This window comes from Neomonachus schauinslandi, chromosome 5 (assembly GCF_002201575.2).
Source record: "Neomonachus schauinslandi chromosome 5, ASM220157v2, whole genome shotgun sequence".
Classification (NCBI taxonomy): Eukaryota; Metazoa; Chordata; class Mammalia; order Carnivora; family Phocidae; genus Neomonachus; species Neomonachus schauinslandi.
The window spans coordinates 112073212-112088132 of record NC_058407.1 but is presented as its reverse complement, the minus strand read 5'-3'; the positions used below and the strand labels follow the sequence as shown (position 1 = coordinate 112088132).

Genomic DNA, 14921 nt, shown 5'->3' with positions numbered 1-14921 from the left:
CACACACACACACACACACACACACACACACACACACACACACACACACCCCCCCATCTACCTCATTTATTTAGAACATGGAGAGGAGAATTCTGAGTTTTAAAAGAAGATCCATGGGACACAATGGCAGCCAAGAGGAGCTGGGAATGACCTACTATGTTGTGTAGGGATTAAAAAAAAAAATGGAAGTATTCTAATGGCTGGGATCCTCTTTTAAAAATAATGATCTTTCTCAAAAAAAAAAGAAAAAACCCTCTTTATTAGGAAAGAGGAAATGTAAAACTGGAAAACCAACAAAACAACAACACAGCAGAGGCAACAGTGTTAACCGTATGCCCTTCTTTCCAATTTTATCCCACTAATCTCTCTTGGCTAATTTTCTTGGCTAATAGCTCTGAAAAAATAAAATTAATAAAACTGATGAGAGTTATGTTCTTGTTTTGTTCTCTCCCTTCAATAAGATAAATTCTGGCTATACATTGCCATAGATCATATTATCATGTGAAATTGGTACCCATGCATTCTAAATGTATGAAGAGGGTTGTTTTTATTTTTTTGGTTAAAGATTTATTTATTTGAGAGAGCATGCATGAACATGAGCAAGGGGAGGGGCAGAGGGAGAGAATCTTAAGCCAACTCCCCACTGAGCGCAGAGCCCCAAGCAGGACTCAATCTCATGACTCTGAGATCATGATCTGAGCTGGAATCAAGAGTCCAAGGCTTAACTGAGCCACCCAGGCGCCCCGTATGAAGAGCTTAAAAAAAAAAAAAAAAAGTTCAATCTCACAAAATGCTTTCCATCATATATCACCATATTGTTTTTCCTATCTGACCAGGTAATATGGGAATTCTATTTGTAGAATTTATTTATGGATTTCCAAATACTGCCCGTCCCATTGTGGCATTCCCACAATGACCTTCACTTGGCTAGGATACTTTGGTCTCTTAATGCGCTGTGGAATCCACTGGTAATATTTTATTCAGACTTTCCTCATCAGTACTCTTAACTGAGGCTGGCTTTTTTTTTTTTTTTTTTTTGGTCTTGTCTTTATTGGATCTTGCTATCAGTGTTACACTCATTTCATTATTTTTTTAAACTATGAAGCTTTCTTTTTATATGTTCTGAGAACATCTCAATGCCACTAGAGTGATCTCTTCTTTAAACATTTTATGGCATTCCCATGAGAAACCAACCGGATCTGATACATTTTATCCCCCAACTTTATTTCTTCTGGGTAGTTTATGGCAATTTCTCCATTTAGGTTTTTCTATCTCTTCCATTGTCAGGTGCAGCAAATATCATCTCCTAGAAAATTACTTTTTCCGGCCTTAAAAAATTCTCTGAATCTACTTAAGCAGAATAGTCTCTTATGAGTCTTTGAATTTCCTCTACTACATGTTTCTTTATCACCATTTCTTATTTGGTGCATCTTGCTTTCTCTATTTCTACCCTTCATCCCTTCAGTCGTTAACAAACATTGATTTTACTGTATTTTCAAGGAACCACCTTTTAGATTTCTTAGTTTTACTATTTTTGTTTTCTTGTTTCAGTTTTCATCTTAGTTCATTCTTTCTTCATGTAACCCAGACCCACATAACACTTCAGTCATGTGCATCAAATTACTGGAAAACAAAAGAAAGGGCAAACTACCCTAATTGGAGTTTTATTCATTCATCAAACTGACTAAAGTAAGCACCCATTCCAGGAGAAAGATACTCAGTATGGAAACAAAATATGGCAAGAGTATAAGTCATTCGAACCTATAGAAAGGTCAATAGCCTTGGAAAGAGATGAGGACATACATCATAGAACGGGAAAACTTCAGCCAACCTATTCAATCAGCAAGTTAAAACAGTATTTGTCTCTCTTTCATTCACTGCTCATTAGCTGGGCAGCTGAGGTTTCTGTCAATTTAATTTTTGCCATTACTTTAGCACTCACTTAAGAGTACTTAGTACAGGACAAGGACACACAGACCCCCTGTGCACTAAGGACTAGCTATCTAGTCAACCATAAAATCAGAAAAGAAATAATGGACTTCTCTCTCCCACTTTTCATCTTTGCTTTCTATTCAGTGCTTATCTATTCTAATGATAAGAAATGCCAAAAGTTGTTTTCATGTGTTTTTTTAAGTTTTGATTCAAAGTCCAGTTAACCGAAAGTGTAATATTAGTTTCAGGTGTACAATATAGTGATTCAACACTTCGATACATCATCTGGTGCTCATCACAACAAGTGCCCTTCTTAATTCCCACCACCTACTTCACCCATCCCCCCCACCCCCCTCCCCTCTGGTCCCCATCAAATTGTTCTCTGTAGTTAAGAGTCTGTTTCTTCGTTTGCCTCTTTTTCTTTTTTTCCTTTGCTCATTTGTTTTGTTTCTTAAATTCCACATATGAGTAAGATCATATGGTATTTGTCTTTCTTTGACTGACTTATTTCACTTAGCATAATGCTCTCTGGCTCCAACCAGGTCTTTGCGAATGGCAAGATTTCATTCTTTTTTTATGGCTGAGTAATACACTCCATTGTATATATACACCACATCTTCCCATTCTTTATAACTTCTAAAAATTCTGAAATGTTTTAATTATTAATGTCCCATTTTAAACTCTTTAAACATTTAAAAAAAAATAAAGAAAATGTGATAAGTTGCAACCCACACCAAAATTAAAGAGATATTAGCCTGTTGTATTTGCTTCAAATATCTTATAAAATAATTCATCAGAGATAAGGCTAAAGACCCATCCTCCTTCCTCTCTGCCAAGAAAAAACATTATGTTGAAACTGTCAAATAGATTCCCATACGCAATTTTCATTTTTTTAAACATATATACATTAATAAACAACACAAGCTATTTTTGAATGTCCATAAATGGCACTGTTCCCTCGACACCTGCATTTTTCATTCAATACCATATTGAGATACCTAGCTCGATACATGTAGATACAGTTCATTCATTTTAACAGGTGAGTAATATTCTGTCATAGAGAAGTTGACATATCTTTTTTTTTTTAACTGAGAAACACGGTGGTTGTTTCTGCTCTTTGCTATCGAATATCCTTCCACACCACTCCTCCCTGTACTGTGGTAGATACCTAACAGTGTTCAAGTGTTTCCTGAGTCCCCAGACCCTTGCCAACACGTGGTGTTATCAGACATCTTGCTAATCAGATGGACAGGAAATGGGATCTCCCTGCGGTTTTCATTTATAGCTTCTCCAATCTCTGACTTCTGTTTTCACGACAGTTTCAGAGACAGAGACATCCACTCCCGTCAATCCTCCTCGTCCACAGCAACTGAACCCTAGCTACGAAGCAGCTGCCTAGTGAAGAGCTACATTTCCTCTCATGTCTACCCTCCTCCCCCTCTCCCTGTAGCTCTGTTAACACAGGAGATCAGCTGTCAAACATGGTACGTAAGTTCTAAGTGTCACTGCCAAGCTGAGGCTTTTAAGAAATGGGCACGCTTCTTCCCTACTCTCCCGCTCCACCAGCTGCATGCAGACTGTACCATGGCCTTAAGAGACAGCAAAGCCACCAGATGGAAGGACCTGGGTCCCCAAAACACCTTATGGAAGAGAGCGATGCATCAATCTGACATTTCCCTCTAAATGATCATGGAGCAGGAAATAAACTTCTATTGTACCTAAGCTATTACATTTTTTTGGACTACTTGTCAATTGTCCATCCTACCTTAAATAACACAGTGGCCCTGGGCAAACAGAAGTTATTTTAACTTGGCAAAATATATCCAGCTTTTTCTATATGGTTGCGCATTTTGTTTCTTAAGAAAACATTCCGTATCCAAATAAAGAGATTCTGGTGTGACTTCTCTACAGTTTCATAGTTTTACTTTGTGTACTGAAGTATTAACTCGCACGTACAAGAGCTCTAACTTAATCTTTTTCCAGAAGGACAGCACCAATTAATCTTTTCCCACTGATGTGTAACATTACTTATTTATCAAACTTCCACACACGAGTATCTATACCTGGGCTCTCTATTCTGTTCTTTGATTTGTCTCTCTGAGCCCAAACCTGTTACTATATTTTTATCTACACTCGACGTTTAGAGCAAGGAAGAACTTCTTAGCCCTTTATTATTACACAAGGCTTTTGGGATAAACTTGCCAGCTATATGTATTCCATGAAAAACAAAGTTGGGATATCTTAACCACATTATCTCTCTGCATTCTGGGAAGTTTCCTAAATCTATTTTCCAATTCACTTTGCTCTCTTAAACTGTATCTAATCTCTAAAGAACTATTCAGAGATTTTTTGAGTGTTTTTTTTAAATGACTATACATCTTACTTCTATAATTCAAATATAGCTCTTTTTACAAACCCGCTTTTTCCTGGCACCCACTGTTTTTCAACTTATAATTAAAGCCTTCTTTTATGGCTAGTATCATTTAAGCATCCTTATTTTATAGGCTGTAAGACTGTTGTATTACACAGAGTGCTTGGCTTTTAGCCTTGCTATGTGCAGTGCCTGAGGGTAGACTGTATTCTCAAATGTCTTGTAATCTGGAGTTGTTAGTAAATCTTCAGTGGAGTTATATGAAAGAGTCCTAGGCTGATGGCATATCTTTTCAGAAATACTTCTTATTTGCTTCTGATGGATAAGTTTGCCATATCACCAGTCACTATGCTAGTTTCACAGTTTGAGATTCCTGGACTTTGTGGATAAAAACTCCAACTGTAGGGGAGATCTTGGGGAAACAGTGCAGAAAGAGGATCCTGCTCTCACCTCTCTCAGACACATCAATGCTACAACTACATATGATGCAACTCACTCTGAAAACCACCTAAAGATTGGCTAAACAGATCTTCCACAGCTCAACAATTAAAGGGGAAGCCACATCAAGAAGGGTAAGGGGAAGAGACATGGTTGGGAACCAAACCCCCAGCCCCATGACTTACCAGCAGGAGGGATATTACAAGCTTGAAGACCCTCTCTTTGAGAAAAGAGGGAATCAGACCCTGCAGTGGGGGGCCTGCACTGGGAATACGAGCCACCACCCCCTTGACACCTGGTTTGAAAACCAGCAGTGCTTAATTGTGGGAGCACTGAAAATCCAGACTTAACTCCAGGTGAGTCAGAGGGCTATGGGAAACCAAGATCCCACTCTTAAAGGGCCAATACACTATACTGCTTAGTCTGAGACCCAGCCAAGAGGCAGCAGTTTGAAAAGCACCTGGGTTATACATGAAGGAAATTTATTGACTTATTTTATGGCATGTGCTAAAGAGGCAGGGACTTCTACGCATTTTCTCCAAAACAGCAGTGCTGGCGGGAGCCATTTCTCTTGCCTTCTTCCAGCCAGCGGGCCAGACGCTTGAGTGAGCCAGTTCTGACAGTCTCCATCTACCTTGCCAGCACTACATGCCCTGCCTTGGTGTTCCCTGTGAACCCAACCCACCCGACCTGCCCACCCTAGCAAATGCCCCTCTAAAGCAGCTCCAGATCTGAGATACCCGCTGGGCAGCCTCAGTGGAGGCCAGCACCCCTCTGAAGCAACTCCTGTCCCAGAGAAATGGGGGCCGGCCATGCGAACCTGTGTGCCCAAAACAATTGCAGCCAGGACTCTCAGCCAGCTATGCTGGAAGCTAACCCTGCCCACCAGTATGACTACGGCAGCCATAGCCCAGTCACTACGGGGGTGGGGGGGCACATGCTGCCCACACAGGGACCCCCCCGCCGCGAGTGCCCGGTACTGGTGACCAAAGGGAACTGTGCTTCTGGACCCACAGGATGCCTTCTACATAAGGCCATTACCTTCAAGACCAGGAGACACAGCTGACATACCTCACACATAGAAACAGAGATTCAGACAAAATGAGGAGACAAAGGAACATGATCCAAACAAAAGAAAAGATAAAACTTGAGAAAGAGAGCTAAAAGAAACAGAGAAAAGGAATCTACTTAATAAGCAGCTCAAAGTAATGGTCATTAAGATATGCACCAGACTTGAGAGAAAGGTGGATGAACTCAGTGAGAAGTTCAACAAAAAAACAGAAAATGTTAAAAAAGCTGAGGAATACAATAACCAAAATGAAAAGTACACTACAGGGAATCAAGAGCAGATGAGAAAATGCAGAAGCACAGATCAGTGATCTGGAATATGGGGAAACAGAAAGCACCCAAACCGAAGAGTAAAAGAGAAAAAAATAATTTTAAAAAATGAAGACTGGTTAAGGGACCTCTGTGACAAACTCAAGCAATAACATTCTAGGAGTCATAGAAGGAGAAGACAAAGAGAAAGGGGCAGAAAACTTATTTGAAGAAATAATAGCTGAAAATATCCCTAAGCTAGGGGAGGAAACAGACATCTAGGTCCATGAAGCTCAGAAGCCCCGAACAAGATGAACCAAGGGATGTTCATACCAAAGATGAAGAGAGATTCTTAAAAGCAGCAAGAGAAAAGCAAATAGTTACATACAAGGGAAACGCCATTAGGCCATCAGCTGATCTTAGCAGAAATCTTGCAAGCCAGAAGAGAGTTACAGGCTATAGTCAAAGTGCTAAAAGGAAAAAAACCTACAACCAAGAATACCCTAACCCAGCAAGCTTATCATTCAAAACTGAAGAGAGTTTGTTTCCCAAACAAAAGTTAAAGGAATTCATCACCACTAAACAAGTCTTACAAGAAATATTAAAAGCTTCTTAAAATGGGAATGAAACGATCATAACTAGAAGAAAATTATGAAAGTAAAAAAATTTCACTGGGAAAGCAAACATACTAAAAGCAGAAAATCACTTATAAAGCTATCACCAAGGTTAAAAGACAAAAGTAGTAAGATCAACTGTATCTACAGATATTAGTTAAGAGATAAAATAAACATAAAATAATATAAATAAATATATAAAAAATAAAAAAATTAAACTATGACATCAAATATATAAAAGATGGAGTGGGGGCTACAATGTGTTCAAACTTAAGTGATCATCAACTTAACAGAGACTGCTACATACATAGCATTTTACAGCTGAACCTTATGGTATCCACAAACCAAAAATCTATTACAGATACACACAAAAAAATAAAGAGAATGGGATCCAAGCATAGCAGTAGAGAAAGCCATCAGACCATGCAGGTAGAGAGGGCAAGACAAGAAGGAACAAAAAACTACAAAAACAACCAGAAAACAACGAAATGGCAATAAGTACATACCTATCAATAATTACTTGAAATATAAATGGTCTAAATATGTTCCAATCAAAACACATATGGTGACTGGATTAAACACACACACACACACACCCATCTATATGCTGCCTACAAAAGACTCATTTCAGACCTAAAAACACATACAGACTGAAAGTAAGGGACAGAAAAAGATATTCTATGCAAATGGAAGAAAAAAAAGCTGGGGTAGCATACTTACATCAGACAAAACAGACTTTAAGACACAGACTGTAAAAGAGACAAAAGCATATATAACGATAAAGGGATCAATCCAACAAGAGGATATAACAATTTAAATATTTATGTACCTAAGACAGGAGCACGTAAATATATAAAGCAAATATTGAGACATAAAGGGAGAAGTTGACAGTAATACCATTATACTAGAGGACTTTAATACCCCAATTATATCAGTGGATAAATCACTCAGACAAAAAACCCATAAAGAAACAGTGGCTCTGAATGACACATTAGACCACATGGATTTAACAGATATATACAGAACATTCCATCCAAAAGCAGTAAAATACACATTCTTTTCAAGTGCACATGAAACATTCTCCCAAACTGATCACATGTTAAGTCACAAAACAAGTCTCAAGAAGTTCAAGAAGACTGAAATCCTATCAAGCGTCTTTTCTGACCATAATGCTATGAAACTAGAAATCCACTACAAGAAAACACTGGAAAAAAAAAAAAAAAAAAAAACCAAAAAAAAAAAGAAGGCAAAGAAACAAATGGGTCCACAAAGCAGCTACGGAGGAAATAAAAAAAATACCTGGAGACAAATGAAAATGGAAATGCAATGGATCAAAATCTTTGGCAAAGTAGTTCTAAGAAGGAAGTTTATAGCCTACCTCAAGAAACAAGAAAAAGCTCAAATAAACAATCTAATCTTACACCTAAAAGGACTAAAAAAGAACAAACAAAGCCCAATGCCAGTAGAAGGAAGGAAATAATAAAGATCAGAGTGGAAATAAATGAAATAGAGTGAAAGAACATAGAGAAGATTGATGAAACTAAGCATGTTCTTTGAAAAAACTGATAAATCTTTAGTCAGACTCATCAAGGAAAAAAAGAGAAAGGACTTGAATGAAATAAATGAAAAGAAGCTACAACTGACACTACAGAAATACAAAAAATTGTAAGAAACTATTATGAAAAATTATGCAACAAATTGGACAACCTTGAAAAAAATGGATAAATCACTAGAAACACAGAACCTTTCAAGACTGAATTAGGAAGAAACAGAAGATCTGAAGAAACAAATTACTAGTAATGAAATTGAATCAGTAATAATAACTAATAATAATAATATTAATAGACAAGAACCAAAATCCAGGACCAAATGACTTCATAGGTGAATTCTACAAATTATTTAGTTTCAAGTTTTTATTTAAATTCTAGTTAGTTAACACATAGTGTAATACTGGTTTCAGGAGTAGGATTTAGTGATTTATCACTTACATACAACACCCGGTACTCATCAGAATCAGTGCCCTCCCTTAATACCCATCCCCCCCACCCACCTCCCTTCCAGAAACCCTCAGTTTGTTCCCTACAGTTAAGAGTCTCCTATGGTTTGCCTCCCCTTTTTTGTTCCCCTATGTTCCTCTGTTTTGTTTCTTAAATATGAGTGAAATCATATGGTATTTGTCTTTTTCTGACTTATTTCACTTAGCATAATACTCTCTAGTTCCATCCACATTGTTGCAAATGGCAAGATTTCATTCTTTTGGATGGCTGATATTCCACTGAATATACATATACATATACCACATCTTCTTTCTCTACTCATCAGTCATTGGACATTTGGGCTCTTCCCAAATAATTTGACTATTGTTGATAATGCTGTATAAACATGGGGGTGCATGTGCCCCTTAAATTACGATGTTTGTATCCTTTGAGTAAATACCTAGTCGTGCAATTGCTGGGTCCTAGGGTAGCTCTATTTTCAACTTTTTGACGAACCTCCATACTGTTTTCCAGAGTGGCTGCACCAGTTTGCAATTCCCACCTACAGTGCAAGAGGGTTCCCCTTTCTCTGCCAACATCTATTGTTTCCTGTGTTAATTTTAGCCATTCTGACAGGTGTGAGGTGGTATCTCATCAAAGTTTTGATTTGCATTTCCCTGATGAGTGATGTTGAACATCTTTTCATGTGTCTGTTAGCCATCTGGATGTCTTCTCTGGAAAAATGTCTATTCATGTCTTCTGCCCATTTCTTAGCTTGATTGTTTTTTGGGTGTTGAGTTTGATAAGTTCTTTATAGATTTGGACACTAGCCCTTTATCAGATATGTCATTTGCAAATACCTTCTCCCATTCCATAGGTTGCCTTTTAGTTTTGTTGTTTCTTTCACAAACTTTTGTCTTTTTTTTTTAAATTTATTTATTTGACAGAGAGAGACACAGCGAGAGAGGGAACACAAGCAGGGGGAGTGGGAGAGGAAGCAGCAGGCTTCCTGCAGAGCAGGGAGCCCAATGCAGGGCTCGATCCCAGGACTCTGGGATCATGACCTGAGCCGAAGGAGATGCTTAATGACTGAGCCACCCAGGCGCCCCACAAACTTTTTATCTTAATGAAGTCTCAATAGTTCATTTTTGCTTTTGTTTCCCTTGCCTCCAAGACATGTCTAGTAAGAAGTTGCTACGGCCAGTGTCAAAGAGATTGCTGCCTGTGTTCTCCTCTAGGATTTTGATGGTTTCCTGTCTCACATTTAGGTCTTTCACCCATTTTGAATTTATTTTTGTGTATGGTGAAAGAAAGTGGTCCAGTTTCATTCTTTTGCATATGGCTGTCCAGTTTTCCCAACACCATTTTTTGAAGAGATTGTCTTTTTTCCATTGGATATTCTTTCCTGCTTTGTCAAAGATTAATTGACCATGGAGTTGTGGGTTCTACTAAACACTTAAACAAGAGTTAATACCTACCCTTCCCAAAATGTTCCAAAAAACTGAAGAGGAAGGAATGCTTCCAAATTAATTCTACAAGGACATTATCCTGATACCAAAACCAGACAAAGACACTACAAGAAAGGAAAATTACATGCCAATATTCCTGATGAATAGAGATGCAAAAATGTTCACCAAAATATCAGCAAACTAAATGTAACAATATATTAATGGGATCATTCATCATGATCAAATGGGACTTATTCTGGGATCAAAGGATGGCTCAATACCCTCAATTCAACATGACATACCACATTAAAAACAAAGGGTAAAAATCATATGATCATCTCAATAGATGTGAAAAAAGCATTTGACAAACTCAACATGCATTAGTCATAAAAACTCTCAACAAAGTGGATACAGAAAGAACTCAACTCAAAATAATAAAGGCCATGTGTGACAAACCCACAGCTAACATCATACTCAAGGATAAAAAATAAAAGCTTTTCCTCTAAGATCAGGAACAAGACATGGATGCCCACACTCTTGCCACTTCTATTCAACATAGTGCTGGAAGTCCTAGCCCCAGCAATCAGACAAGAAAGAAAAATAAAAGGCACCCAAATTGGTAAGGGAAAAAGTAAAACTGTCACTATTTGTGGAAGACATAATGCTATATATAGAAAACCCTAAAGGCTCCACCAAAAACAAAACAAAAAAACTATTAGAATAGGGGCACCTGGCTGGCTCAGGAGGAGGAGGGTGTGACTCTTGATCTCAGGGTCATGAGTTCAAACCCCACATTGTTTACAGAAATTACTTAAATAAATAAACTTTAAAAAAAACTATTAGAATAAATGAATTCAGTAAAGTTGCAGGGCACAAAATTATATATTCAGAAATCTGTTGTGTTTTTATACATTAATAATAAACTTTCAGAGAAATTAAGAAAACAATCCCATTTATAAGTGCACCAAAAAAATAAAATACCTAGGAATAAATTTAACCAAGGAGGTGAAAGACCTATATTCCGAAAACTATAAGACACTGATGAAAGAAACTGAAGAAGATACAAGTAAATGGAAACATAGCTCATGTTCATGGATTGAAAGAATTAATATTGTTAAAATGTCCATACTACCCAAAGCAATCTACACATTTAATGCAATCCCTATCAAAATACCAATAGTATTTTTCATAGAACTAGAATAATCCTAAAGTTTGTATGGAACTATGAAAGATCCAGAATAGCCAAAGCCATCTTGAGAAAGAACTAAGCTGGAGGTATCACAATCCCAGATTTCATACTATACTACAAAGCTATAGTAATCAAAACAATATGGTACTGGCACAAAAAATGGACACAAAGATCAATATAACAGCCCAGAAATAAACCTATGCATATATGGTCAACTAATCAATAGCAAAGGAGGCTAGAATATACAATGGGGAAAAGAGAATAATAAATTAATTACATTTTTATTATTTTTATTTATTTTTTATTTTTTTAAGGATTTTATTTATTTAGCAGAGAGAGAAAGAGAGAGAGAACACACACAAGCAGGGGGAGCGGCCGGCAGAGGGAGAAGCAGGCTCCCGCCGAGCAAGGAGCCCGATGCGGAACTCGATCCCAGGACCCCGGGATCATGACCCGAGCGAAGGCAGACGCTCAACGGACTGAGCCATCCAGGTGTCCCAAATTAATTACATTTTTAAATAAATAAATAGTGGACAGCCACGTGCGAAAGAAACTGGACCACTTCCCTACACCATACACAAAAATTAACTCAGTGGATTAAAGACCACTTTATGTAACAAATGAAACCATAAAACTCCTATAAGAAAATAAAGGCAGGGGTGCCTGGGTGGCTCAGAAGGTTAAGCGTCTGCCTTCGACTCAGGTCATGATCCCAGCGTCCTGGGATCAAGCCCCACATTGGGCTCCCTGCTCAGCTGGGAGCCTGCTTCTCCCTCTCCCTCTGCCTGTCCCCCTGCTCATGCTCTCTCTCTCTCTGTATCTCTATGTCTCAAATGAATAAATAAAATCTTTTAAAAAAATTAAAATTTAAATTTAAAAAAATTTTTTAAAAAGCCAGTAAATTCTTGGACATCAGCCTTAGCACCATTTTCTGGGTATGTCTTCTTAAGCAAAGGAAACAAAAGCAAAAATAAACAAGTGGAACTATAGCAAACTAAAAACGTTCTACACAGCAAAGGAAACCACCAACTAAATGAAAAGGCAACTTCCTGCATTGGAGAAATTATTTGCAGATGATACATCCAATAAGGGGTTAAAACCCAAAATATTTAAAGAACTCATACAACTCAACACAACAAAAAACAATCTAATTTAAAAATGGACAGGGGACCTATATAGGCATTTTTTTTTTTTTGAAGAAAACATCCAGATGGCCAATGGACACATGAAAAGATGCTCAACATCACTAATCGCCAGGGATATGCAAATCAAAGCCACAATGAGGTATCACCTCACACCTGTCAGAATGGCTATCATCAAAAAGACAAGAAACAAGTGTTGGTAAGGATGTGGAGAAAAGGGGACCCCCGTGCACTGCTTGGTGGGAATGTACCTTGGTGCAGCCACTATGGAAAACAGTGTAGAAGTTTCTTAAAAATGTTTAAATAGAACTACTGTATGATCCAGTAATTCCACTTCTGGGTTTTACCTGAAGAAAAATGAAAACACTAATCTGGAAAAGACATATGTACCCCTAATTTTATTGCAGCATTATTTACAATAGCCAAAATATGAAAGCAACCTACGGGTCCATAGATTGACGCATGGATAAAGAAAATGTGGTGTGTACCCATACACACACACACGCTATAATATCATTCAGCCATTAAAAAAAGAATAAAATCTTGCCGTTCATGACAAAATTGATAGACCTTGAGGGTACTATGCTAAGTGAAGTCAGTCAGTCAGAGAAAGACAAACACCATAGGATTTCACTTATATCTGGAATCTAAGAAACAAAATAAGTGAACAAACAGAAACAGACTAAAAAACACAGAGAAACTGGTGGTTGCCAGAGAGGAGGGAGTGGGGGGGGGGTGGCAAAATAGGTGAAGGGCATTTGAGGTACAACCTTCCAGTTATGAAATAAGTAAGTTTGGGGATGGGAAGTACAGTATACAGGATACAGTCAATAATATTGTAATAACATTGTACAGAACAGATGGTGACTCCGCCTATCACAGTGAGTACTGTGTAATGTACATAATAATCAAATCACTATGATGTATGCCTGAAACTAATATATGCATGTCAACTACATGTCACTTACAAATAAAAAATTGTCTTAAAAAACCCCTCAAACACCACACCAGGGACCAACCAGTTCACAGTTACAAATTCTGAAACTAGACTTTCTTCAGTTTCTACCTAATCCCAAGAAAAGATAACCCAAATTCCTGGCATCTCTTAGAAAGGTAGTTGGTATTTCTCCCAACTTCCCACTCACTAACAGAGTAACCCTAGAAAAGGAGCCATTTAGGGGTGCCTGGGTGGCTCAGTCGTTAAGCATCTGCCTTCGGTTTAGTTCATGATCCCGGGGTCCTGGGTGAGCCCTGCATCGAGCCCTGCATCGGGCTCCCTGCTCTGCGGGAAGCCTGCTTCTCCCTCTCCCACTCCCCCTGCTCATGTTCCCTCTCTTGCTGTGTCTCTCTCTCTAATAAATAAATAAAATAGTTTAAAAAGAAAAAAAGAAAAGGAGCCATTTTACGTGTGGGTCTCGGTAGTAATTCCCCGCCTTTACCTGGCCTAAATGTCAGAAGAGCACCCCTCCCTGCCCCCATCTCTGGGCAACCTCTCCAACACATCAGCATCATAAGCTTAAGCAGTTCCCAGTAGAGTATTTATTTTACTCTTTGTTTCTCAAACAAGTGGATTTCCCTTACTCTCTTACAAGCTTAGTTATGCATTTTTAAAAGAATGTCTGCAATTATGTACCTAGAATTTCTAGGTACTTATTGTAGAAAGTAGGAGGCTGGGTTGATTATTTAAATGTAAATTAATTCTGGCTTCTAAAAAGACAGCATCTAGTCTCCTTGCACACTATTATAAAAGGGGGGAAAATCACTTTTTACTTGCAGGAGGAGATTCTAGGTACCTTTATATTTGAGCCTCCATGAGTTACGTGCATTTGGCTTGTGAGATCCATTTTGGTCTGTGTTTCTACCTGATCTTGATACATCTTTTTAAAGTTGAAAATAATAGTTCCTCTGGTTTGGAATAACTTTTCCAGGGTTAAAGCAGAGATCCTTATAATGCTTTTGTCTTTAGACCCACCCACAAGCACAGTTAAAAAACAAAACTTTGAGGCTGTAACTTTGCTCAAGCGACACAACCAAAACGGGGAAAAAAGCCTTTACATAGGAAACTGGTACTCTGACTGCAATTCAGGCCACAGTGTTCTCAACATCTCTACAGAGATGAATTAATAATAAGGGACATGGCCATAAAGTGGTTATAAGCACCAGTAACACTTTTTAGGCCTAAGTTAAATGATCAAAAGCAACAAACCATCAACCTTTTGATTTTGGTTGAATATGCAGGGATTCTATTTGAAATCATGTCTCAGAACTTTTTCCACAGATCATATTACTTTAATTCCTAGAACGATATTCTGAAAGGAGCCAGGGCACTAAGTGTTTCTTTGTAACATTTTTGTAATTCAAGAAAAACCTGAATTATCCAACCCAGAAGTACCTAAATTGTCCCATTTGAAATAACCTAATATCTGTACATACATCTTTCACTCCCCTCATTGTATAAGGATCAGATTTGCCTTGGAAAAAACAAAACAAAACA

At 38.0% G+C, this 14921-nt stretch overlaps 1 protein-coding gene across 2 annotated transcripts in view; it reads right to left on the bottom strand.

Annotated features, from left to right (window-relative positions):
* Nucleotides 1–14921, bottom strand: part of MPP7 (MAGUK p55 scaffold protein 7) — a 327469-nt gene that overhangs the window by 122475 nt on the left and 190073 nt on the right. The window lies entirely within an intron of this gene.